Below are 22,700 nucleotides of genomic sequence, written 5' to 3'. Positions count from 1 at the left end.
GTTTCCTCCAGATCTATCCAGTAAGAGGACAACACCAGAGAGATGTCCCCGTCCTCTTCTTTCACAAGACTGTAAACGAGAAGATCCCAATGTTCCTCAGGATCATCAGGTAGATGGAGAGAAGGTGTCCTGAGATCTCTCCTATGATGTGTAGACGGCTGTGAAGGTCTTGTGCTCAGTCTTGTTTTATCCACCAGTATTATATGTTTTATACTTGTGTATTGAGAACGGTGGAGATGGCAGGATTAGAGCTGATCATAGATGGGACTTCTCCATCTGTCTGTGACTTTTACAATATTTGTTTCAGGGTGAAGATCTGACCCATATTAATACTACAGAGACATATGTGAGGGGTGATGAGCGGTGTAAAGAGGAGATTCCTACATATGACTACCCAGGTGAGTAGTGACCACTAAATGCAGAGAAGTTACAGATTCTTCTCAGTCACCGGCTGTGGCTCCTTTATCAGTGGTGGAGTCCGGCCGTATCACAATCGTGTGATCACCATTTTGCCTCTAGACCAAAACATTCTTCTCCATCTAAAACTGTTCAAATGATTTTGGGCATTGAAAGCGCTTTTCTATAGAACTTACAACCTGCAGGATCCACCTAGCCCCTGTTGGCTTCCTAGATCCCTGATATCTTATAGGATGAATCTACCTTCTCTCCCTTCTGTGCTGCTGAATGTGCTCATATGGTCCCTACAAGACCAGGTCCAGTCTTTCTGGCCAAACTTCACTTTTATGATCGATAACATTAAATGCGCAGTGAGGGCCAAGTGTGAATTTCTGTGCAATAACAGCAGAGTTTCCCTTTATCCTGACTTTTCAATTTCTTTTAAAACCAACTATTTTCAAACAGGATTGTGATAAACTATACAGAAAACATCACACCTGTGCCATGATATATCTCTAAGCTGTGCGTGGCTGATGGCTGTAATATACATTTATTCACGCCTGCAGGAGATGTGGTGGCTCGAGCCCTGGTTTCATGGATTCACTCCACGTCATAAAATCCATTATGTTTTCATCCTAAGGAATTCAGATTACTGCACAATCTCTCCTGAAATGGGGGCGCTAATACTTTCTCTTTTCTTCTGGTCAGGACTCATAGTAGCTCCAATGGTCCACCATAAATGAGTGCAACTCCGGTTTAGTGTTGGCGTTCTCCCCCCCATACAAAAGATTTTGTTGGGGATGTAACATTTTTTTATTCCATATCTTTTTTTACAGGTTAATTCTGTGTGATGGTTTGATTGTGGTGGGATCTGCCTCACTTATGTGAGTCTGTAACTCCCTGGTAGTCTTTAAAAAAGAAAAAGGTCTCCATTTTCTCTTCCAAATGCCCTTACGATACGTTAGATTGCTAAGACCCACCGAGCCCCATACTCTAATTACCCCCGAGAGGTTTCACCGCTAGTTACTATTACTGATGGAGACTGTTGAGTTTGATCATTTCAATAGATGTGTCATTGTCTATACTCACAATTTTTGACTGCACTAGTTAGTGTCCAAAATAGGGATTGCCTTGCCCATTACCCTTTTACCCCTCTACATGGATCTGTACTTGCACCCCTAGGCTTGGGCCACGGTGTTACCTGCTGTTCTTTGATGTGAGATAGGAAGAAGAATAGTCAGGTAGCCGGGTCAGAACCCGGAGAACAGAGAAAATACTAAATCAGAAGACACAAGAGTAGTCAGTAAACGGGCCGAGGTCACAACAGAAAGCAAATACACAAGCAGGGAGCCAAGGGCTGGACAGAACCTGCATCACCCAGAGCTTCTGGTTCTGATTTCTCCTCCATCACCAGCGCCGCCTGCAGGATGAATAAGGAGGTGAGAGAAGCAGACGTCGGGGGAGCAGATCCCAGAGAAGATGGTACACACCTTTTGCAGAAGCCCTAATATGACAAAATGTCAGAAAACCAGAGCAGTAGAAATCCACATAAGTGACTCCATTTTGGAAATTATAACTCTCAGTGAATTAATCTATAGGAGTAGCGACTATTTTGATTCCACATCCACTTTCCGAAAATTAGCTTGCAGTGGATGTTGGAGAGTGAAAATTACAAATGTATAATTTCATTACCCAACACATAGTGCCCAGATTGTGCTCCAGGAGACACACACCGTAAATTAAGTGGGTTCTTCTCACTATAGTAATGCTAAATACATGGATGATAAATGTGGTTTGGGCACACTGCAAGGCTCAGAAGCGAGGGGGAGATCTGACTTTGGGAGAGCGGATATTGCTGGATTGGTTTATGGAAGCCATGTTACCTTTCAAGAGCCTTTGAGCCACTAATAATGTGGAAACCTCTGTTTTTCCATTGACAGATGATGGACCTGAGTGGGGACTTGTTTTTTGTGAGATGAGTAGAAGTTTTTATTGGTATCATTAACACCTACATAACATTGTTTGGTGGCTTTTTATTCCATATTTGGGAGGCAGAATGAACAAACAGTTGGACACAACACTCCACTGGTTCATCCTATGAGGTTTTCTATTAGACTGTGAACTGTCATTGTCTTGATGAATAATTCAATATTTTATATAACTTGCCATTTTTACAGACAGTTTAAGTAGAAATGTTCAAAAATATAAAATTCTAAAATAATAATTGGTTTTATTCTTGGCAGATGACTGTACCAGGAGATCAGAGGAACAGCTGACATCTTCAATTTTTAAATCAGATGATCTTGAGATCCCACAGGATACAATTGAAGTGAATGCCATTACTCCAGATATACCATCATCCCTTCACAGCAAAGATCTGTCATCTGATCCTTTGAAACAGATCCTGTCTTCTGATTTATTACCGACTACTAAGGAAAATCAATGTCACAAAATAAGCATTAAAAAACAAACTGCTCCTAAAGCAAATAAGCCATTTTCACATTCAGAATATGGAAATAGTTTTCCCCTCAAAAAGTCTATTCTTAAACATCAAAAAATTCACACGACAGAGAATAGCTTTGCATGTTCCAAGTGTGGGAGATGTTTTAACCAGAAATCAGATTTCGTTAAGCACCAGAAAACTCACACAGGGGAGAAGCCTTTTTGCTGTTCAGAATGTGGGAAATGTTTTAACCAGAAATCACATCTTAATAGACACCAGAGAATTCACACAGGGGAGAAGCCTTTTTCATGTTCAGAATGTGGGAAATGTTTTAACCTGAAAGCACATCTTAATAGACACCAGAGAATTCACACAGGGGAGAAGCCTTTTTCCTGTTCAGAATGTGGGAAATGTTTTAACCATAAATCAAGTCTTGTTTGTAGTGCCGGCGTCCCTGCCCTCTGCTAGGCAGGGACGCTGCTCCCCTCACCGCTCTGCCCCGTGCCCGGCGTCCCTCTCCCGCTCTGCTGTCAGCGCGCGCTCCTTCCCGGCGTCCTCCTCCCGCTCTGCTCTCAGCGCGCGCTCCTTCCCGGCCCCTGTGCTTAGGGCGCGCGCGCGCGCGCTCCCCTCCTCTTAAAGGGGCCGCGCGCGCCGTCCTAAGGAGTCCCCGGCCAATGGCCGGAGGACTTCATCATATATAAGGCACCTCCTCCAAAATGGAGGTGCCCGAGCAATGTTGTTTGCACCTGTGTCTCACCTGTGCTTCAGCCCTCAGGTCCCGTTGCCAGTCACCTGCCAGTTACCTGTCAGATTCCTGCCTGATTACTTGTTACCTGTCTGCTAGTCTGAGGTCCGACGGTCTGCCTTACTACTCCTGTCAGTCTGTCTAAGGACCAGCCTGCCCGCTCACCTGGGAGCGCACCTCAGCTACCTGCCTGCTTTCCTGAGGTCCGACGGTCTGCCTTACAACTCCGGTCAGTCTGTCTATGGACCAGCTTGCCCGCTCACCTGGGAGCACTTCTCCGTTACCTGCCTGCTTGCCAGCCCGGAGGCTCCGCTGTCACGTGCTGTGACCACCAGCTACTCCAGACTCTTGCCCGCTCTCCTGGGAGCGCTTCTCCGCTACCTGCCTGCTTGCCTGCCCGGAGGCTCCGCTGTCATGTGCTGTGACCACCAGCTATTCCTGAGACTCTTGCCCGCTCACCTGGGAGCGCTTCTCCGTTACCTGCCTGCTTGCCTACCTGGAGGCTCCGCCGTCACGTGCTGTGACCTCCTGCTATTCCAGAGACTCTCGCTTGCTCACCTGGGAGCACACATTCTTCATCTGCCTTGCTAGCCTACCTGGAGGTTCAGCCATCACAGGTCGTACCTACCCTTTATCCAGAGACTGCCCCGATCACTTGCCGTGTCCTCCTGCCCGTACACCCAGAGACTGTCCTGGTCACCTCCTGTGACTACCTGCCTGGTCGCCACCCGCTCCCTTACAAGGACCGCCCCCTTGTATTGTAGCCCAGAGGTTCCGCCTCCCAGACCCGTTACAGTTTGCTCGGGCCATGGAACCCGGTGGCACCCAAGCTCCCTCGCTCTCGGACCTCTGTCTTGAACTGTCCCGTCAGAGGTCCCAACAGGAGTCCATCCTGGGTCACCTGCGGAATGTCAATACTCGCCTGAACACTCTGTCTGATCCACCAACAACCTCCGCCAGTGCCATATCTTGCAATCCGGCAGCTCCGCTGCCCACTAATACCATGGTATCCTACCCCGGACCCCGGCTTTCTGCACCTCCTCGCTTCGGAGGCGACTCCGTCCAGGCTCGGGGCTTCTTAAATCAGTGCACCCTGCACTTTGAACTTTTGTCCCACCAGTTTAACTCCGACCGGGCCAAAATTGCCTTCATCATGTCCCATCTCACCGGGGAGGCCCTGGCCTGGCTAAATCCTCTATGGGAGAGAGGAGACCCCCTGGTGTCCAACTTGCCTGCCTTTCTCACGGCTTTCCGGAAAGTCTTCGACGAACCCGGACGAAAGACCTCATCTGCATCATCGTTGCTATGCCTCCGTCAGGAGAGTCTCACCGTGGGCCAATATGCCATACGGTTCCGTACCCTTGCCTCGGAGCTGGCCTGGGATAACGACGCTCTGGTTTCCGTCTTCTGGGAGGGTCTGTCCGGCCGTATTAAAGATGAACTTGCCGGTCGGGACATTCCTACCACTCTCGATGACTTAATAACTCTTGCCACCCGGATTGACCTACGGTTCCAGGAGCGTGCCAGAGAGGTCACCCGTGAGAGGAGGTTACCACGTCTAGCTCCTACTTTTCAGAAACCCGTCACTCCTTCTGTCTCTAACCAGGTACACCCTCCTGAGCCTATGCAGGTCGACCAGACCAAGATGGTCAAGACCCGTCAGGACTTACGCCGTGCCGAGGGGACCTGCTTCTACTGTGGCAGCAAGGAGCACCGGATCCGTGCCTGCCCGGAGAGGTCGGGAAACGCCTGTGTCTAGGTTCGCTCAGAGAGGTCCACCTAGACAAGAATAAATCCTCTCCATCCCTGCTGTTGTCAGTTTCAATCGTCTACGGGAAGAACCGTTATTTCGAACTAGCCCAACTGGACTCTGGAGCGGCCGGGAATCTTATTTCACAGTCCCTGGTAGAGAAATACCGCATCCCCACCAAACCTCTGGCTGTACCCTTGTCTGTGGCTGCCGTGGATGGGGGGCTCTTACCACGCCCCATCCAACTCATCACCGAATCCATTACTCTGCAGGTGGGAATGCTGCATTCTGAAAGTATCTCCTTTCATGTTCTGCCTGGACTCTCTCACGCCCTCTTGCTAGGTCTGCCTTGGCTCCAGAGACATGCACCCGTGCTTGACTGGCAAACCGGAGAAGTCCTTCGCTGGGGACAAGACTGTCATAAGACCTGCCTGGTTCCCGTCCATCCCGTCCGTCCCTCTCCTACCCCAGCTAATCTACCTGGACTTCCAATTCCTTATTGGTCTTATGCTGATGTCTTTAATAAAAAGGAGGCAGAGACATTACCCCCTCATAGACCATACGACTGTCCCATCGACCTGTTACCCGGTACTACTCCTCCCCGTGGGCGTATTTATCCTTTATCCGCTGCTGAGACCCGGTCGATGTCCGAATATATTGAGGAGAATCTGGCCAGGGGATTCATCCGGAAATCTACCTCCCCGGTGGGAGCAGGCTTCTTTTTCGTCAAAAAGAAGGACGGCTCTCTCCTTCCCTGTATAGACTATAGAGGCCTAAACCAGATCACGGTGAAATATAAGTACCCCCTTCCGCTCATTCCAGAATTATTTGATCGTCTGAGGGGGGCTAGAATCTTCACCAAACTAGACCTCCGTGGGGCGTACAACCTGGTTCGTATCCGTCAAGGGGATGAATGGAAGACGGCATTCAACACCCGGGACGGCCACTATGAATACCTGGTAATGCCCTTTGGTCTCTGTAACGCTCCTGCCGTCTTTCAAGAGTTGGTCAATGACATCTTCCGGGACCTTCTCTACTCCTGCGTAGTGGTGTACCTGGACGACATCTTGGTCTTCTCTCCGGATCTCCAGACTCACCGGAGGGACGTTCGTCAGGTCCTGCTCAGGCTCAGGCAGAATCACCTCTTCGCTAAATACGAGAAGTGCCTCTTTGAGCAGACCTCGCTTCCGTTTTTGGGCTACATTATTTCTCAGACCGGCCTACGAATGGATCCAGAGAAACTGTCTGCCATCGAGAAATGGCCCCGACCGGAGGGGTTGAAGGCCATTCAGCGGTTCCTGGGCTTCGCCAACTACTACCGCCTCTTCATACCACACTTCTCTTCCCGGACTGCCCCAATTTCCGCGCTCACCCGTAAGGGTACTAATCCCAAAGAGTGGCCGCCCGAAGCAGAAGAAGCCTTTCTTTCCTTAAAACAGGCCTTCTCTTCCGCCCCGGTGCTGCATCGCCCGGACGGCAACAAGCAGTTCTTCCTGGAAGTGGACGCCTCCTCCTCTGGAGCTGGAGCGGTACTTACTCAAAAATCTTCTTCCGGGAGGATGGTAACTTGCGGCTTCTTCTCTAAACTCTTCTCCTCCTCAGAGCGCAATTATTCCATTGGAGATCGAGAGTTATTGGCCATCAAACTGGCATTGGAGGAGTGGCGTTACCTGCTTGAGGGGGCTCTTCACCCGGTAATAATTTACACTGACCACAAGAACTTGGCTTACCTCCAGCATGCCCAGAGACTTAACCCGCGCCAAGCCCGGTGGTCCTTGTTTTTTGCTCGTTTTGATTTTGTCCTTCATTTTCGCCCGGCTGACAAAAACGTCAAGGCGGACGCCTTGTCTCGATCCTTTCTGGTATCTGATCTCGAGGAAGATCCGAAACACATCATCGATCCCGCCAGAGTAATGCAGGTGGCTCCCGTGAGTCTAAATCGTCTCCCTCCCGGAAAGACGTTCGTATCAGTACCTGATCGGGAGAAGATCCTTCACTGGGGTCACTCGTCTAAACTGGCTGGCCACGCTGGTCAGAAGAAGACCCTCCAGCTTATTTCCCGGCACTACTGGTGGCCTACCCTGCACAAGGATGTAATAGACTTTGTTTCTGCCTGTGTGTCCTGCGCCCGCAACAAGGTTCCGAGACATCTGCCAGCCGGTCGCCTCCTTCCGCTCCCAGTACCTGCTGCCCCCTGGCAGCATATTGCAATGGACTTCATAACTGACCTCCCACTCTCTGCCGGTTGTACGGTCATTTGGGTGGTCGCTGACCGCTTCTCCAAGATGGCTCATTTCGTTCCCCTGCCAGGCCTCCCGTCTGCACCCGAGCTAGCTAGAGACTTTATTTGTCACATCTTCCGTCTTCATGGCCTGCCCCTCCACATCGTGTCGGATCGTGGGGTACAGTTCACCTCACGCTTCTGGAGAGCCACTTGTAAACTACTAGACGTCACCCTGGACTTCTCTTCCGCTTACCACCCACAGTCCAATGGTCAAGTGGAGCGGATCAATCAGAACCTGACCAGTTACCTCCGGCACTTCGTTAATGCCCACCATTCTGACTGGGTGGATCTCCTACCATGGGCCGAGTTCTCTTACAATAATCACGAGAGCGAATCCTCCTCCAAATCCCCGTTTTTTGTAGTCTTTGGTCAGCATCCTCGGATTCCTTTTCCTGTCTCCACCTCGGTGGACAACCCGGCTGCGGAATCTCTCGTTAGCAAATTTTCCTCCATTTGGGAGAGTACCCGATCCGCACTCCTTCAGTCGTCCGAGCGGATGAAAAGACACGCTGACAAAAAACGCCTGGATCCTCCTCAATTTCGTCCAGGAGATAAGGTCTGGCTCTCATCTAAATATGTTCGACTCAAGATACCCTCTTACAAGTTAGGGCCTCGGTTCATCGGACCTCTGGAGGTCACCAGTCAGATCAACCCGGTGGCCTATAAATTGAAACTCCCGGCCAACTTACGGATCCCTAACTCCTTCCATGTATCTCTCCTCAAACCTGTGGTACTTAACTCTTTTTCCAAGTCTACAGGTACGCCTCCTGCTCCGGTTTCTGCTGAGGACGAGTTTGAGGTAGAGAACATTCTTGCCACCAAAAGGGTAAGAGGAAAGACCTTTTTTCTGGTAGATTGGAAGGGGTTTGGTCCTGAGGAGAGAACGTGGGAGCCCCGTGAGAACATCCATGCCCCTCTCATCCTAGCTAAATTTCTGTCTGGCCTAAAAAAGGGGGGGCCTAAAGGGGGGGGTACTGTAGTGCCGGCGTCCCTGCCCTCTGCTAGGCAGGGACGCTGCTCCCCTCACCGCTCTGCCCCGTGCCCGGCGTCCCTCTCCCGCTCTGCTGTCAGCGCGCGCTCCTTCCCGGCGTCCTCCTCCCGCTCTGCTCTCAGCGCGCGCTCCTTCCCGGCCCCTGTGCTTAGGGCGCGCGCGCTCCCCTCCTCTTAAAGGGGCCGCGCGCGCCGTCCTAAGGAGTCCCCGGCCAATGGCCGGAGGACTTCATCATATATAAGGCACCTCCTCCAAAATGGAGGTGCCCGAGCAATGTTGTTTGCACCTGTGTCTCACCTGTGCTTCAGCCCTCAGGTCCCGTTGCCAGTCACCTGCCAGTTACCTGTCAGATTCCTGCCTGATTACTTGCTACCTGTCTGCTAGTCTGAGGTCCGACGGTCTGCCTTACTACTCCTGTCAGTCTGTCTAAGGACCAGCCTGCCCGCTCACCTGGGAGCGCACCTCAGCTACCTGCCTGCTTTCCTGAGGTCCGACGGTCTGCCTTACAACTCCGGTCAGTCTGTCTATGGACCAGCTTGCCCGCTCACCTGGGAGCACTTCTCCGTTACCTGCCTGCTTGCCAGCCCAGAGGCTCCGCTGTCACGTGCTGTGACCACCAGCTACTCCAGACTCTTGCCCGCTCTCCTGGGAGCGCTTCTCCGCTACCTGCCTGCTTGCCTGCCCGGAGGCTCCACTGTCACGTGCTGTGACCACCAGCTATTCCTGAGACTCTTGCCCGCTCACCTGGGAGCGCTTCTCCGTTACCTGCCTGCTTGCCTACCTGGAGGCTCCGCCGTCACGTGCTGTGACCTCCTGCTATTCCAGAGACTCTCGCTTGCTCACCTGGGAGCACACATTCTTCATCTGCCTTGCTAGCCTACCTGGAGGTTCAGCCATCACAGGTCGTACCTACCCTTTATCCAGAGACTGCCCCGATCACTTGCCGTGTCCTCCTGCCCGTACACCCAGAGACTGTCCTGGTCACCTCCTGTGACTACCTGCCTGGTCGCCACCCGCTCCCTTACAAGGACCGCCCCCTTGTATTGTAGCCCAGAGGTTCCGCCTCCCAGACCCGTTACATTGTTACACACCAGAGACTTCATACAGGAGAGAAGCCATTTTCCTGTTCAGAATGTGGGAAATATTTTAACCTGAAAGCACATCTTAATAGACACCAAATAACTCACACAGGAGAGAAGCCATTTTCATGTTCAGAATGTGGGAAATATTTTACAGCAGAATCAAATCTTATCGCACATCAGAGAACTCACACAGGGGAGAAGCCATTTTTATGTTCAGAATGTGGGAAATGTTTTAACCATAAATCAAATCTTGTTACACACCAGAAAAGTCACACAGGGGAGAAGCCTTTTTCCTGTTCAGAATGTGGAAAATGTTTTAAACTGAAAGCGCATCTTAATAGACACCAGAGAATTCACACAGGGGAGAAGCCATTTTCATGTTCATAATGTGGAAAATGTTTTGTGAAGAAAACATGCCTTCTTAGTCACCAGAGAAGTCACACTGGGGAGAAGCCTTTTTCACGTTCAGAATGTTAGAAATGTTTTAACTGAAAATTGTATCTTCTTAAAGGAGTTGTCCACTACTACTGCCAACTCCAGAACCAAGGCAGTAAGAACTAACACTGGCATTACCTAAGTGTCAGAGGTGAGCTTATATATCAGAGGGGAGGGCCAACACTGAACAGCTGAGACAATCCAGGTAGGAAAGCTCCGGGTGCTTCAACTGAACAGATTAACCCTTGCACTGCTAGCAAGGAAAAAAATGCACTTTTGAATATGATGGTGAAGTACTTTTAACCAGTGCAGAAGTACATGAAACCAGACACCGCAGTCTTCTGGCCCCTCTCTGTCGCGGTAACCCAGGGACTCTAACTCTGAAATTGCAATCACTATTAAGCCTCAGCCCTAAAGTACACCACATATTTAAGTTCTGCTGGTATTTTTTTGGGGAAAAGGTAACAATTTTAATGGAAGTGGTCATCAGAACATGATACCTGACCAACCTAGGCGGCGGGATGGGTTAGGGGTCCTATTACCTTACCCTGGGCTGCAGAATTAAGAATCAACCTTGCTTCTTGTTTTAATAATAACACATGAAGATTTCCAAATTGTGGAGGGACCTTGACCTTTTCTATTCCTGCAAAACACTTCGGATCAGCATTATGATAATCATGCATGTGTCGTCTAAGTGGAGGAGCTCCCTTTCCAGTAATTATAGAGCGATAATGTTCTCTAGATCAGATAAACAGAGCTCATATAGTTTTACCTTTGTTATAGAATTTACATGGGGAGATGACGTATACCACATGCTTAGTTCTACATGACACAAAGTCCTTCACATGTCAGGTTAATGGTCCTAAGCGGAAGCTTTTATCTGTGATCTGCAGGTGGCAGAACGAGCAGCTGCCGCATCTGAAGTGTCTCTAGCCAGTTACCTGTATTGTGTTCAGTTCTGTTTCTGACTATTAAATCTCCCAATTTACTACTTCTACATGAAAATAGGGGTTTATTATTGGCTTTCTCGTTTAGCTCTTTGTCACTTTCGATCAGGTGTCCGTTTTGTCTTATAGCTGTATGGATCACCTTATCCATTGCTTTGTGTTTGACAGTTAAAGTTAACCTCTCTACAGTACTCTGCTTTTTCTTATCTTTCTGTTTTAATAAATCTTTTTGAGTTTTTTTACAGACTCGGTCTGTTCATTTAGTAGGGGTAATGGATAACCTCGACTAAGAAAATTATTTTTGAGTTCATTTGCTTGTCTGGAAAATGTGTCATCATTGTTATTGATCTTTCTTAATCTCAGGAATTGACTGTAAGGAGCCATCTCTTTGTGTGCTGTGGATGTGCACTGTTATAATGTAACAGCAAATTTGTTACAGTGTTTTTTTATGCATTTCTGTAACTATTTTTCCTTCCTGTATGTTTTGTTATGCACACGCCCGGACTAACTGGCGTGTGCGTGTTTAGTGATTCCTCTGGGCCATGAACCGGAGAGTGCCTGGAGGGGCGTAACTAAGTATCTACCCGATCCGACCAAGGTCGCACGACGGCATACGATGCCTGTGCACCAGGGAGGAACCGAGCAGAGGGACCAGGTGCTATACCAGGTCAGACCCCGGACACGGCTGTTGACCCACACCGGAGAATCCAGGAACAGGCAGGTTAGGCTGGCACACTGACTGGTGGGTATAGGCAGGCACGTCTGGTATGCAGACAGGCAGGCACTGGTAAGCACGACTGGTATGCAGGCAGGGGGTACTGGCAAGCACGGCTGGAGTGCTGACAGGGAGGCACTAGCAGGTTGGAGCACAGGCTGGATAAGGTCCAGTACAGACTGGGACCCAGGAACAGAGCCGCAGATGCGGTAGACAAGCAGAGCAGAGCGAGACCGCCGGAGCGGTGAACAAGAGTAGAGCAGAGCGAGACCGCCTGGAGCGGTGAGCAAAGGCAGAGCAGAGCGAGACTGCCTGGAGCGGTGAGCAAAGGCAGAGCAGAGCGAGACCGCCTGGAGCGGTGAGCAAAGGCAGAGCAGAGCGAGACCGCCTGGAGCAGCGAGCAAAGGCAGAGCAGAGCGAGACCGCCTGGAGCGGCGAGCTAAGGCACAGCAGAGCGAGACCGCCTGGAGCGGCGAGCAAAGGCACAGCAGAGCGAGACCGCCTGGAGCGGCGAGCAAAGGCACAGCAGAGCGAGACCGCCTGGAGAGGCGAGCAAAGGCACAGCAGAGCGAGACCGCCTGGAGCGGCGAGCAAAGGCACAGCAGAGCGAGACCGCCTGGAGCGGCGAGCAAAGGCACAGCAGAGCGAGACCGCCTGGAGCGGCGAGCAAAGGCACAGCAGAGCGAGACCGCCTGGAGCGGCGAGCAAAGGCACAGCAGAGCGAGACCGCCTGGAGCGGCGAGCAAAGGCACAGCAGGCGAGACCGCCTGGAGCGGCGAGCAAAGGCACAGCAGGCAAGAACCGGCAGAGCGGTGAGCAAGGCACAGCAGGCAAGAACCGGCGGAGCGGTGAGCAAGGCACAGCAGGCAAGAACCGCCGGAGCGGTGAGCAAGGCACAGCAGGCAAGAACCGCCGGAGCGGTGAGCAAGGCACAGCAGGCAAGAACCGCCGGAGCGGTGAGCAAGGCACAGCAGGCAAGAACCGGCGGAGCGGTGAGCAAGGCACAGCAGGCAAGAACCGCCGGAGCGGTGAGCAAGGCACAGCAGGCAAGAACCGCCGGAGCGGTGAGCAAGGCACAGCAGGCAAGAACCGCCGGAGTGATGAGCAAGGCACAGCAGGCAAGAACCGCCGGAGCGGTGAGCAAGGCAGAGCAGGCAAGAACCGCCGGAGCGGTGAGCAAGGCAGAGCAGGCAAGAACCGCCGGAGCGGTGAGCAAGGCAGAGCAGGCAAGAACCGCCGGAGCGGTGAGCAAGGCAGAGCAGGCAAGAACCGCCGGAGCGGTGAGCAAGGCAGAGCAGGCAAGAACCGCCGGTGCGGTGAGCAAGGCAGAGCAGGCAAGAACCGCCGGTGCGGTGAGCAAGGCAGAGCAGGCAAGAACTGCCGGTGCGGTGAGCAAGGTAGAGCAGAGGGGACAGGCCTCTGTTCACACGGAACAGACTGGAAGGGAAAGGAAGAACCAGATACACACAAGATACTTGCAATGAAGTAGTGAGTGGACTCTAAACTCACAAACGGAAGTACAGCGACAACGAGTAGGAGTTAGGTGCAGGTTCAGACTCTGCAGAAAAAGGGAAGGTACGGACATAGAGAAAAACAGGAAGCAGGTTAGGAGACAGTTCAGACAGGAACTGTTACTGCAACAAAATACAGGAACGAGCCAAGGTAAAGCCAAGTGCTGGTTCAGACAATGCAGGAGAAAGGGAAGGTACGGACATAGAGAAAGACAGGTAACAGGTAGGAGACAGTTCAGACAGGAACTGAGTGTTCAGACAGAAACTAACACTTAATATCAACTGCTTGGATATGGTAAATAAAGAAAGCTCTTCAAACAAATCCACAAATTACCACCTCCACACTATATAGAAGTGCAGAAAAGAAGAGAACCATAAATATAAAAACATAATTTTTATTAATGCAATTAAAATATCACAATCTGACTACATAATAACAATACTTAATTAAAAATGTCACAACAGAGTACCCAGTAGAAAAAGAGGGGGATAGCAATCTGCCCTCAGTTTTAATAATATATTAGGCTCCAATCATCCAAATTGATATAAATGGCATAAAAAAGCTGCAATGAAATATAGCTAATCGACCCATGGGAATGCTTAACAAAGGTAATCTAAAGGGGAAATATAGTTACAGAGGGGATACTACCCCTTCAAATTATCATCCCCAATACAAAAGACCCTTAAATTGGCTAAATAGGTGATGCAAAAATATATCTGCAGCTTTATTATAATACTATACTCATTTGTAGTGGCACAAAAAGACCCTTACATAGAAAAATATAAGCCATGTTAAATACCTGGTCCAAGGTGAGGTGAAAAAATGAGCCTTACAGGAAAATAACAGCCACTGAGCAGGACGCTATCCCCCTTCACCCCGATGCTCGTTTCGCCCGCTTGCTTCTTCCGGGGGCGTGTGAAACTGACACTGCAGCGAGATACAGGAGCGAGTCTGGGTATGCGGCCCCCAGAAAAGGCGGAACGAACAGGCTAGGAGCGTGTTCAGACTGGCCTGGAAATACAGACTCCAGGAAGGCGGACAGACAGGCAAGAAAACACAGACAACAGGTCTAGGTATGCAGCCCCTAGAAAGCGGAACGAACAGGCTAGGATACAGTTCAGACAGGAACTGCTACTGAAGGAGATACAGGAGCCAGTCTGGGAATACAGTCCCCAGAGTGGTGGAAACAGACAAGAACAGAACAGGACCTGGCACATTCAGAGTAAGGCAGCACACTGAATGAAAGCGTTGCTCAGGCATCAGCTACCAGGTGAAGCTGGTTTAAATATCCAGTGACTAACAGCAATAGGCTGAGGACGCATAAGGGGTGTGCCCACAGCAGCTACAAGAAACAGGAAGTGACCGGGCCGCCGCCCTAAGCAGTTAGAACAGAGACAAACAGACAGCATGGAAAGAAGCCAGGCTAGCAGACTGAACTGATGAACAAGTTTGCGATCTTGCATAGTGAGAGATGGTGCCCTATGCCAGAAAGCCACCAGGTATGCTACATATTTATTTTGACGTTGAAATATTCTAATGAGTTCCTCCACAATTTGCAGTAAATTTCATATTTTGAACATTAATTTAATTCAGATAAGGAACAAAAGAAAAAAAAACTGTGCATTAGTGCCCGCCCATCCAATAAACACATCATCTACATACTGGAGATACGCACGAATGTGTCTAATACAGTGTTTCCGGCCCCCCACAGGTCATGTTTTCAGGATCTCCTTAGTATTACACAAGTGATTGAAGTATCATCAAGGCATCAGGAATTCTCTCACCTGTGTAATACTAAGGAGATCCTGAAAACATGACCTGTGGGGGGCCATGAGCAGGGCCGGCGTCAGCACCCGGCGCACCCGGGCAAGTGCCGGGGCCCTGAGCAGGCAGGGGGGCCCACTGGCGGTCGTGCACCCCGCTGGGCTATGGGCGGAGGAGAGCGGTGTCAGCACCTGCCCTTCTCCACCGCTTGCTCAGGGCCCCGGCAGCCGGATACTTACCTCTCCCCATGCCTCCGCAGATCCGCTGTCTTCCTGCTCTGCGCTCCCTGTGACGTGTCAGGTCAGAGGGCGCCGTGACTTCTTTCCACCGCGCGCTCCCCTGAGCCGTCACAGGGAGCGCAGTGCGGGACGACGCCGGCAACGCTGGAGTCCGGATCCGAGTAGCGGGCAGCAGGTGAGGAGGAGGGAGGTGAGTATTTGATTTTTTATTTTTTTTTAATGTATGGAGGCATGGGGCATAATATGGGTGGGTGACATCCTGCATGGGGCATTATAAAGAGAGGGGGGGTGACATCCTTCATGGGGCATTATAAAGAGAGGGGGGGTGACATCCTGCATGGGGCATTATAAAGAGAGGGGGGGTGACATCCTGCATGGGGCATTATAAAGAGAGGGGGGTTGACATCCTTCATGGGGCATTATAAAGAGAGGGGGGAGGGCATCCTGCATGGGGCATTATAAAGAGAGGGGGGTGACATCCTGCATGGGGCATTATAAAGAGAGGGGGGGTGACATCCTGCATGGGGCATTATAAAGAGAGGGGGGGTGACATCCTGCATGGGGCATTATAAAGAGAGGGGGGGTGACATGCTGTATGGGGCATTATAGAGAGAGGGGGGTACATGCTGCATGGGGCATTATAAAGAGAGGGGGGTGACATCCTGCATGGGGCATTATAAAGAGAGGGGGGGGTGACATCCTGCATGGGGTATTATAGAGAGAGGGGGTGATATCCTGCATGAGGCCTTATAAAGAGGGGGGTACATCCTGCATGAGGCCTTATAAAGAGGGGGGGTACATCCTGCATGGGGCATTATAAAGAGAGGGGGTGACATCCTGCATGGGGCATTATAAAGAGGGGGGGTGACATCCTACATGGGGCCTTATAAAGAGGGGGGGTACATCCTGCATGAGGCATTATAAAGAGGAGGGGTGACAGCCTGCATGGGGCATTATAAAGTGGGGAACAGTCTGCATGGGGCATTATAAGGGGGGGGGGGACAGCCTGCATAGTGCATTATGTGGGGGGAACAGCCTGCATGGAGCATTATAAGGGGGGGGACAGCCTGTAAGGGGCATTATGTGGGGGTAACAGCCTGCATGGAGCATTATAAGGGGGGGGGACAGCCTGTGTGGGGCGTTATGTGGGGGGTAACAGCCTGCATGCAGCATTATATGGGGGCCAGTATCCTGTATGGAGCGTTATAAGGTGACCAGTATCCTATATGGAGCATTATATGGGGGCCAGTATCCTGTATGGAGCTTTATAAGGGGACCAGTATCCTGTATGGAGCGTTATATGGGGGCCAGTATTCTGTATGGAGCCTTATATGGGGCCCAGTATTTCGTATGGAGCCTTATATGGGGGCCAGTATTCCGTATGGAGCCTTATATGGGGGCCAGTATTCTGTGTGGAGCGATTTGCTGGTTTCTGAGCTATTGTGGAATTTACAATAGATATCGCTCATGTAATGTAAGAAGTGAAATCTTTGCATTGCACTATATATATATATATATATATATATATATTTATTTCTCTGCGGTATCTGTGCATCATGAATCGTGGTATGTATTAAAAGGGCCCACTGAGACTCTTTCGCCCAGGGCCCAGAAAAACCTGGAGCCGGCCCTGGCCGTGAGGATGGGGTTTGGGAAACACTGGTCTAATATATGGGTTTGAGGTAGTGGTGACCTATTTATCTTCAAAAAAAGCCAAGAATAAGTTGGCAAAAACACATGCCACAGGGGTACCCATTGCAGTTCCAGCCTTCTGAAGGAACCACTTGTCCAGAAATGTAAACGTGTTATGGGATAAAACAAAACCCAAAGCTTCACTTACAAAGTCATTATAGTCCTTATTTTCACCTGCATTGTTTAAACCCTTTACCCCCGAAGGCGGTTTGCACGTTAATGACCGGGCCAATTTTTACAATTCTGACCACTGTCACTTTATGAGGTAATTACTCTAGAACGCTTCAACGGATCCCCCTGATTCTGAGATTGTTTTTTTCTTTACATATTGTACTTCATGATAGTGGTAAAACTTCAATATGACTTGCGTTTATTTGTAAAAAAAATCGGAAATTTGGCGAAAATTTTAAAAATTACACAATTTTCAAAATTTGAATTTTTATGCTTTTAAATCAGAGAGATATGTATACATAGTTACATAGTTTATAAGGCTGAAAAAAGACAAGCGTCCATCCAGTTCAGCCTATTTCTTGTGCACTGCAGCTATTCCGCAGCGTTGATCCAGGGGAAGGCAAAAAAAAAACATGCGGTATAGGCCAATTTACATCATTGAGGAAAAATTCACTTCCCAACTCCAATCTGGCAGTCAGATTAAATCCCTGGATTAATTAACTATCACTAAGCATAATATGTAATTTTATTGTTCTCAAGAAAGGCGTCCAGGCCTCTCTTGAACTCATTAAGTGAGTTGGACATCACCACTTCCTCTCCCAGAGAGTTCCAGAGTCTCACGGCTCTGACCGTAAAGAATCCCCTTCTATGCTGGTGCAGGAACCTCCTTTCCTCCAGACGCATAGTGTGCCCCCTCATCTTTGTCACCATCCCTGGTATAAACAGGTCATGGGAGAGATCTCTGTACTGCCCCCTGATGTATTTATACATGTTTATGAGGTCTCCCCTAAGCCTTCTCTTTTCCAACGTAAATAGGCCTAATTTTGACAACTCTCTGGGTATTCTAGTCCCTCCATTCCCTTTATTACCTTAGTCGCCCTCCTTTGTGCCCTCTCTAGCTCCAATATGTCTTTCCTGAGCACAGGAGCCCAGAACTGTGCACAATATTCTAAGTGCGGCCTTACCAGCGCTTTATACAGAGGAAGAACAATGTTCTCATCATATGCCCCTATTCCTCTTCTGATGCATGCCATGACTCTATTTGCCTTCGCAGCGGCTGCCTGACACTGGGCACTCCAATTTAATTTGCTATTAACCAAGACGCCCAGGTCCTTCTCCATGTCAGATTTCCCCAACGGTTTCCCATTTAATATGTATGGGTGACTGCTGTTTTTCTTTCCCATGTGCATGACCTTACATTTATCGGCATTGAACCCCATTTGCCATTTTTTGGCCCAACTCCCCAATTTATCTAAATCCTCCTGTAGCTGTGCCCTATCCTCATCTGTATTAACTACTTTACAAAGTTTAGTATCATCTGCAAATATTGCTATTTTACTATGCAACCCTTCCACTAGATCATTAATAAATATATTAAATAATATAGGGCCCTAGACAGACCCTTGAGGCACCCCGCTAGTAACCCTGACACACCCTGAGCTTACTCCATTGATAACCACCCTCTGCTTTCTATCACTCAGCCAGCTATTTACCCACTTGCATACATTATCCCCCAGACCAAGCATTCTCATTTTATATACCAACCTTTTGTGTGGCACGGTATCAAACGCTTTGGAGAAGTCAAGGTATACAACATCCACTGACTCTCCCCGGTCCAGCTGTGAGCTCACCTCCTCGTAGAAGGCCATCAGGTTTGTTTGGCAGGAGCGATCTCTCATGAATCCATGTTGATATGGAGTTAGATAGTTATTATCATTAAGATATTCTACAATAGCATCTCTAAGAAATCCTTCAAACAATTTACCCACAACAGACGTTAAGCTGACTGGTCTATAGTTCCCAGGGTCACTTTTAGACCCCTTTTTGAATATTGGTACCACATTTGCTTGGCGCCAGTCTAGTGGGACAGACCCTGTCCATAAAGAGTGCTTGAATATAAGATACAGCGGTCTGTCTATCACATTACTTAATTCTTTTAGTACCCGGGGGTGTATGCCATCTGGGCCTGGTGACTTGTCTATTTTGATATTATTTAGGCGTTTCTGAACTTCCTCCTGGGTTAGGTGGGTGATATTTAGCGGAGGGTTTACTTTATCACTCTGCATTTCCTCCGATAAATTGTTTTCTTTTGTGAAAACAGTGGAGAAGAAGCTATTGAGTAGGTTTGCTTTACCCTCATCGCCCTCTATGATTTTACCCAGGTTATTTTTCAATGGGCCAACTCCATCAGTTTTAATCCTTTTACTGTTTAAATAGTTAAAGAACAGTTTGGGATTCGTTTTACTTTCCTTGGCAATTAGTCTCTCTGTCTCCTCTTTTGCTATTCTTATTTGTGTCTTACAGATTTTGTTTTTTTCCTTATAAGATATTAGCGCTTCCTCGCTGCCTTCTTGTTTAAGTTTACCGAAAGCCCTTTTTTGTTTTTCATTGCCCTCTTGACTTCCTTATTTAGCCACATTGGCTTCCTCCTATTCCTAGCCCTTTTATTCCCATAAGGCATGTACCTTCTACAGTGACTATGTAGGACTGTTTTGAAAATTTCCCATTTTCTATCCGTGCTCCTATTACTAAAGATACTATCCCAGTCTATAAGGTGAAGGGCATCTCTTAGCTGATCAAACTTTGCCCTCCTGAAGTTCAGTGTTTTTGTGACTCCCTTGCTGGGCACCCTACTGAAGCACATGTGGAATTGTATAATGTTGTGGTCACTATTTCCCAGGTGCCCCCCGACCTGCACCTCAGATATTCTGTCTGGCCTGTTAGTTAATATTAAGTCTAAAAGGGCCGTCCCTCTAGTTGGTTCCTGCACAAGTTGTGACAAATAATTGTCTTTGATAATTGACAGAAACCTGTTTCCTTTCTGAGATCTACAGCTTTCGGTTTCCCAGTCTATATAGGGGTAGTTGAAGTCCCCCATAATAATCACCTCGTTATTTTTTGCTACTTCGTCTATTTGTCTCATTAATAGACTTTCCGTGGCTTCTGCTATATTTGGTGGTTTATAACAGACTCCTATGATAATTTTATTATTGTTTTTTGCCCCATGTATCTCCACCCATAACGACTCGACCTCCTCATTTCCCTCCCATACATCCTCCCGTATTGTAGGCTTTAGACACGTCTTTACATATAGACAGACTCCACCCCCTTTCCGATTTCTTCGATCCCTTCTAAACAGACTGTAACCCTGTAAGTTAACTGCCCAGTCATAGCTTTCATCTAACCATGTCTCGGTTATTCCCACTATGTCATAGTTACCTGTAGATATTTCTGCTTCCAGTTCATCCATCTTGTTTGTCAGGCTTCTGGCATTTGCTAGCACGCAGTTTACACGATTTTGATTTGTTCCAATCTTCTCCCTGTGGATTGTATTAGAAATTTTCTTACCTCCCTTCCAAGTATCTTGTCTTGGACCTTCTTTGTCGCACTTCATATCTTTCATTAGTATGTTCTCTGGTTGCATGTTTGTGTCCGGCGTTTTTCTTCCCATCCCCTCTTCTTCTAGTTTAACGCCCTCCTGATGAGTGTTGCGAGTCTCCTGGCGAATGTGTGTTTCCCGGGTTTGTTGAGGTGTAGTCCGTCTCTGGCAAGGAGTCCGCCATAGAGGTAATTCACACTGTGGTCCAGGAATCCAAATCCTTGTTGTCTGCACCATCGTCTCAGCCAGTTGTTCACATCAAGGATCCTGTTCCATCTCCTGACGCCATGCCCGTCTACTGGAAGGATAGAAGAAAAAACTACCTGCGCGTCCAGTTCTTTTACTTTCTTCCCCAATGCTTCAAAGTCCTTGCAAATTGTCGGTAGGTCCTTCTTTGCCGTGTCATTGGTGCCAACATGTATCAGAAGAAATGGGTGGACATCCTTGGAACTGATGAGCTTCGGTATCCTATCGGTAACATCCTTGATCTTCGCCCCTGGGAGGCAGCATACTTCTCTTGCGGTTATGTCCAGTCTGCAGACAGCTGCTTCTGTTCCTCTCAGTAGTAAGTCTCCCACCACCACCAGTCTTCTTCCCTTCTTGGCTGTCCTTTTTCTTGTCGCTTCTGGGTGTTTCTGGGTGCTCTTTTCTTTTTTGCTTGCTGGTAGTGCCTCATCCTTAGGTGTGCCATCTTCATCCTCCACAAGTCCTTGGAATCTGTTTTTCAGTTGTGTGGTTGGTGGTGTCTCCATGGTCTTCTTGCTTCGTTTGGTCACTTGCCTCCACTTGTCTGCCTCTGGAGGTTCTCTGACGCTTCCTTCACTTTCCGTGACCAGTAGTGACGCTTCTGTTCTGTCCAGGAAGTCTTCATTTTCCTTGATGAGTTTTAATGTCGCAATTCTTTCTTCCAGTCCCCGCACCTTTTCTTCTAAAAGAGCCAGTAGTCTACACTTCTGGCAGGTGAAGTTGGTTTCAGCTTCTGGTCGATCTGTGAACATGTAGCACATGTTGCAGCTCACCATGTAGGTTGTCACATCTGCCATGCTGCTCCTTGTCCCTGCTGACTTGATGTCTGTCTTCTTTCTTGTGATACCCTAAGATCGCGGTTTGGCGATGCTGTACCCAACGATCTTCTAGCTGAAGGAGACTCTTCTCTTTTCCCAGAAGGCACCTGGAATATGCAAATTGTCCTCTTCAAGCTTCAATCCCTGGTTTGGCGATGCTTTCCAAGCAGCTGGTCCCGGCTGTACCCAACGATCTTCTAGCTGAAGGAGACTCTTCGCTTTTCCCAGAAGGCACCTGGAATATGCAAATTGTCCTCTTCAAGCTTCAATCCCTGGTTTGGCGATGCTTTCCAAGCAGCTGGTCCCGGCTGTACCCAACGATCTTCTAGCTGAAGGAGACTCTTCGCTTTTCCCAGAAGGCACCTGGAATATGCAAAGGGAGAAATGTTAGGGAGATATAAAAGGGAAGGTGGAGCCAGGCAGCAGTTAGTCTAGACTGGAACTGACAGAGAGCAAACCTGTTGAGAGAGTTCCTGCAGTGTAAAAGCCTTAGAGAGGTCAGCCTGCAGTGGAGCTTATCCAGATCAAGACTCCGTGTAGCTCAGAGAGGTGAGCTTTAGGTGTGCCGGCGCCATAAGATCGGTGAAACGCGGCACGCTGCCGTTAGTGTGAGTAGCCTATTGAGGGTCCGAGTAGGCCGAAGGCAAAAGAGTAGAGAGTTAGCTCATAGGGGGCAGAGGAGCTTAATTAGCTCACCCCGAAGAAGAATCAGTTACCGAACACTAGGTCCGGAGCTTACCGGGATCTCCATGACCCAGTAAGATAAACCAGAATCCCTGGAGAACTACAAGCCCCAGGATCGCTAAAGTGCTGATACGTACCAGAGCCAGGAGACACATAGGCCCCGTAGGTCGGGAGCGTGCACTCCAAGAGAAGGGCCTACCACAAGGTCAGCCAGTGCAGGACAGAGACAAAGTTAGGCCTAGCTCCAGGCAGGTCAGAAACTTATTTCGCAGCAGCAAGAACCAGGAGGCCCAAAACCTGCTCATTGGGGAGGATCCGGACATACACCCTTCACCCTACAGTGCTCCGGGGAGTGCCTGAATTTCCATCAGTAAAAGGTACTGAAGTAACTTTTGTGTCCGTCCCTG

General features: G+C 49.1%; 1 pseudogene; it reads left to right on the top strand.

Annotated features, from left to right (window-relative positions):
- Positions 1–2,048: 2,048 nt before the first annotated feature.
- On the top strand, positions 2,049–11,311 carry LOC141182895 (uncharacterized; annotated as a pseudogene).
- The last annotated feature ends 11,389 nt before the right edge of the window (positions 11,312–22,700 follow it).

Source organism: Phyllobates terribilis, unplaced genomic scaffold (assembly GCF_046119375.1).
Source record: "Phyllobates terribilis strain yellow unplaced genomic scaffold, ASM4611937v1 Scaffold_36__1_contigs__length_13169755, whole genome shotgun sequence".
NCBI classification, from domain to species: Eukaryota; Metazoa; Chordata; class Amphibia; order Anura; family Dendrobatidae; genus Phyllobates; species Phyllobates terribilis.
Note: the sequence above shows the minus strand (reverse complement) of the source record. Positions and strands in the feature narration are given on the sequence as shown.